Raw genomic sequence first — 5,411 nt, 5'->3', positions numbered from 1 at the left:
TGGCAGTACCCGGGTCTGTGCTAGAGACTCGGGGGATCATGGAATTGTCTCCCCAATGCCAAAATGGCATTGGGGTGACAATTCCATGATCTTAGGCATGTTACATGGCCATGTTCGGAGTTACCATTGTGACGCTATACATATGTAGTGACATATGTATAGTGCACGCGTGTAATGGTGTCCCCGCACTCACAAAGTCCGGGGAATTTGCCCTGAACGATGTGGGGGCACCTTGGCTAGTGCCAGGTTGCCCACACACTAAGTAACTTAGCACCCAACCTTTACCAGGTAAAGGTTAGACATATAGGTGACTTATAAGTTACTTAAGTGCAGTGGTAAATGGCTGTGAAATAACGTGGACGTTATTTCACTCAGGCTGCAGTGGCAGGCCTGTGTAAGAATTGTCCGAGCTCCCTATGGGTGGCAAAAGAAATGCTGCAGCACATAGAGATCTCCTGGAACCCCAATACCCTGGGTACCTCAGTACCATATACTAGGGAATTATAAGGGTGTTCCAGTATGCCAATGTGAATTGGTGAAATTGGTCACTAGCCTGTTAGTGACAATTTGGAAAGAAATGAGAGAGCATAACCACTGAGGTTCTGGTTAGCAGAGCCTCAGTGAGACAGTTGGTCACTACACAGGGAACACATTCAGGGCACACTTATGAGCACTGGGGCCCTGGATACCAGGGTCCCAGTGACACATACAACTAAAACAACATATATACAGTGAAATATGGGGGTAACATACCAGGCAAGATGGTACTTTCCTACATAAAGCAGAGCATAGCATAGAATAGAATAGCAGAATGGCAGCATAGAATAGAATACCATAGAATAGCATAGCATAGCATAGAATAGAATAGAACAGAACAGAATAGGATAACATAGAATAGAATCGAATAGCACAGGATAGGATAGAATAACAGCATATAATAGAACAGCATAACATAGAATAGGATAGAATAAAATAGCATAGAATAGAATAACATAGCATAAAATAGAATAGAATAGCATAGAACAGGATAGCATAGAATAGCATAGGATAGAATAGCATAGGATAGAATAACAGCATAGAATAGAATAGCATAGCATAGAATAGGATAGAATAAAATAGCATAGAATAGAATAGCATAGAACAGGATAGCATAGAATAGCATAGGATAGAATAACAGCATAGAATAGGATAGAATAAAATAGCATAGAATAGAATTGCATAGCATAAAATAGCATGGAATGGAATAGCATAGAATACAATAGCATAGAATAGAATAGAATAGCATAGGACAGAACAGAACAGAATAGAAGCTCATGCCCAGGACTTTCAGGTACCACACTCTCTTGGCCCAAACTGATACCACAAGGATGACTTGGGTCCGGACATTCGCGATCTTCTTGATAAACCTGGGCAGTTGAGGCCGCAGTGGAAAGCCACACAGAAGTCCCAAGCTCCACTCTGGATGCAATGCTTTTCTGAGTGAGAGATGCCTTGGAAGTAAATTAATAGTCCAATCAGGTATGATTCAAGGTTACCATGTTTTAAGGGAGAGAGCATATGCACTTTAGCACTGGTTAGCCGTGGTAAAGTGCGCAGAGTCTAAAAACCAGCAAAAATGAGGTCAGAAAAAGAAAAGGAGGAAGGCAAAAAGTTTGGGGATGACCCTGTCAAAAAGCCAGGTCCAACACCGGCCATGAGATATGTTCAGGTCTGCGTGGGGAGACGTGTCAACGACTCCCAGGGCAGGTAACGACAGAAGCGTGGGCGGAGGTCTTACCTTCCGGATAAGGTGAATAAGCTGACGTCTTCCTTTTCCATCGGCCCCCTTACAGCTCCCTGGGTGAGACCCCCTGGGTATGATTTAGTAATGGTTACTTTTCAACCTTTATATGATCCTACTGCCACATTTCATCCAATATTTGAGTTTGTTTTACGAGTGCAGACGGGTGATACCCAAACGGTCCTAAATATCTCATGCAATTTAGGCAAAGATGCTTGTAACGAGCACAATGGTCTTGACATGGTTAAACTTGTTTAAAACTTGCATGTGTTTAACCAACTTTAAAGTAACAAAACAGGGATCCTGTTATCCATCTCCTTCTGGAGGCTTCCTTTGCACCGCGTCTCACATCAGTAAAACACCACTCTACCCTGCGTAAAACATCCGGGTGTCGAACTGGACTTGTTACTTGGCCAGACAACCCACATCAATGCAGTGGTTAACTCTTGCATTTTTCATCGAGACACCCTGGAACGGAGCTTGCATCTTGTATCCGGTCCTCGTGATGTGCAAGGACCGCCGCCTTCCCTTCAGCTCGAATCGCCTTCTGCATGTGATTTACCTCTAGGGGTCACTACATCTCGCCAACCCCTCATTGGCTTCCAGTCTCTGCTTCCAGACAAGATCTGGGGCTGGGAAGGGATCGTGTTTATCAGTTCTGACATCTTTACACTGCCTTCCTGTGAAAGGACAGATTTGTTTTCATATTAAGTCTCCTTGCCTCCACCGGTCGCACTTTTTCCATCAGGTACAAACCTGGCGGGCTACGGGTGCCAAGTTCAGTGGTCGCTGCCACCAAATCAAAAGCTGGTCATACAGGATCCTGCCAGGGCTGAGGTTGGTATGATTCAGAAACCCCTGCAGAGCTGGCGCTGCCCTTGCCAGGTGAGTTACTAACTCCCAGACTTGTGGCTGCTTGTTCCATGAGCAATGTTACGAAGGAAACCTCCTACGGCTCGCGGCGCTATACACAACACATCAATCAATGAATGAGTTCATTTGGATCAGAGGAGGGCACGGTATGTGCACAGACAAAACAAGAGGGGGGCTCCTACCGTACATAAAAAGATGGTGTTACTGGCCGCACAATGTCAAACAAAAGCAAAAAAACAAAGGGAACACACTGTTTTCAGTAAGAAGTGTTGTGCAATGCTTGCTCTGTCAGCAAAAAAAGCACAGAGTGCCTGGCTGCCCCTGCGGGCGAGGAGGGACCAGCGCAGCCACAGAGACGGTGCCAGTCTTCCCATGCCCAGCCTGAACACCAGCAGGAAGGCACCACCGCCCGCCCTCTGGTCCCTGATTTACGATTCATTTCTCACGCGGTGGTCCCAGTCCAATGGACTTAATAGTGGATGTGGTTTAAAGAGTTTTATTTGAAAAGAAGACAGGACACTTCGCTTTTACATCGGCATGTTTTTCATACAAAATTGTTTTAAAACATGAGATGAACTGATGGAAAGAATGGTCAGACAACTGTAAGAGCTGCAGAGAGACCTTACCGGACTGTGCTCTTAGCTCAAGCGATGGCACCTGGACTATGGGGGGGTGGAGGGAATGAGCACAATCACGGAGGAGTTAGGGAGCACAACCTAACCTTTGACTGATGTGCTGTTCAGTGCAGATACTAGTTTGCATTCACTGTAATAGGGCGCACTGTCTCTCAACTACCACTCAAGGGTGCACAGTGGCACACTGCACCCTTAATGTAATGAGGCCCTAGGGGAGCACAGCCAAGTCAATACGATGTTCACTGAAAACAAATTCATCACCAAAGTCCGGTTCCCAATCTCACAGCGTAGGAGTGTGGGGCCACAATCCATCACCAAAGTCCAGATCCCGATCCCACAGCGTAGGAGTGTGGGGCCACAATCCATCACCTAAATCTGGATCTCAATCCCACAGCGCAGGAGTGTGGGGCCACAATCCTTCACCAAAGTCTGCAACCCAATCCCACAGCGTAGGAGTGTGGGGCCACAATCCATCACCAAAGTCTGCAACCCAATCCCACAGCGTAGGAGTGTGGGGCCACAATCCATCTCCAAAGTCTGGTTCCCAATCCCACAGCGTAGGAGTGTGGGGCCACAATCCAGCACCAAAGTCTGCAACCCAATCCCACAGCGTAGGAGTGTGGGGCCACAATCCTTCACCAAAGTCCAGATCCCAATCTCACAGCATAGGAGTGTGGGACCACAAACCATCACCAAAGTTTGCATCCCAATCCCACAGCGCACTAGTGTGGGGCCACAATCCATCGCCAAAGTCTGGTTCCCAATCCCACAGCGTAGGAGTGTGGGGCCACAATCCAGCACCAAAGTCTGCAACCCAATCCCACAGCGTAGGAGTGTGGGGCCACAATCCTTCACCAAAGTCCAGATCCCAATCTCACAGCATAGGAGTGTGGGACCACAAACCATCACCAAAGTCTGCATCCCAATCCCACAGCGCAGTAGTGTGGGGCCACAATCCATCACCAAAGTCCGGATCCCAATCCCACAGCGTAGGAGTGTGGGGCCACAATCCATCACCAAAGTCTACATCCCAATCCCACAGCGTAGGATTGTGGGGTCACAATCCATCACCAAAGTCCGGATCCCAATCCCACAGCACAGGAGTGTGGGGCCACAATCCATCACCAAAGTCTGGATCCCAAACCCACAGCGTAGGAGTGTGGGCCACAAACCATCACCAAAGTCTGCAACCCAATCCCACAGCGTAGGAGTGTTGGGCCACAATCCATCGCCAAAGTTCGGATCCCAATCCCACAGCGTAGGAGTGTGGGGCCACAATCCAGAACCAAAGTCTGCAACCCAATCCCACAGCGTAGGAGTGTGGGGCCACAATCCATCACCAAAGTCTGGATCCCAATCCCACAGCATAGGAGTGTGGGGCCACAATCCATCATCAAAGTCCGGATCCCAATCCCACAGAGTAGGAGTGTGGGGCCACAATCCATCGCCTAAATCAGGATCCCAATCCCACAGTGTCTGAGTGTGGGGCCAAAATCCATCGCCAAAGTCTGCAACCCAATCCCACAGCGTAGGAGTGTGGGGCCACAATCCTTCACCAAAGTCTGGATCCCAATCTCACAGCATAGGAGTGTGGGACCACAAACCATCACCAAAGTCTGCATCCCAATCCCACAGCGCAGGAGTGTGGGGCCACAATCCATCACCAAAGTCCGGATCCCAATCCCACAGCGTAGGATTGTGGGGCCACAATCCATCACCAAAGTCTACATCCCAGTCCCACAGCGTAGGAATGTGGGGCCACAATCCATCACCAAAGTCCGGATCCCAATCCCACAGCACAGGAGTGTGGGGCCACAATCCATCACCAAAGTCTGCATCCCAATCCCACAGTGTAGGAGTATGATGCCACAATCCGTCACCAAAGTCTGGATCCCAATCCCACAGCGTAGGAGTGTGAGGCCACAAACCATCATCGAAGTCTGGATCGCAATCCCACACCATAGGAGTGTGGGCCACAATCCATCACCAAAGTCTGGATCCCAATTCCACAGCATAGGAGTGTGGGGCCACAATCCATCACCAAAGTGTGGATCCCAACCCCACAGCGTAGGAGTGTGAGGCCACAAACCATCATCGAAGTCTGGATCGCAATCCCACACCGT

The sequence above is a fragment of the Pleurodeles waltl genome, chromosome 6 (assembly GCF_031143425.1).
Source record: "Pleurodeles waltl isolate 20211129_DDA chromosome 6, aPleWal1.hap1.20221129, whole genome shotgun sequence".
Classification (NCBI taxonomy): Eukaryota; Metazoa; Chordata; class Amphibia; order Caudata; family Salamandridae; genus Pleurodeles; species Pleurodeles waltl.
Note: the sequence above shows the minus strand (reverse complement) of the source record.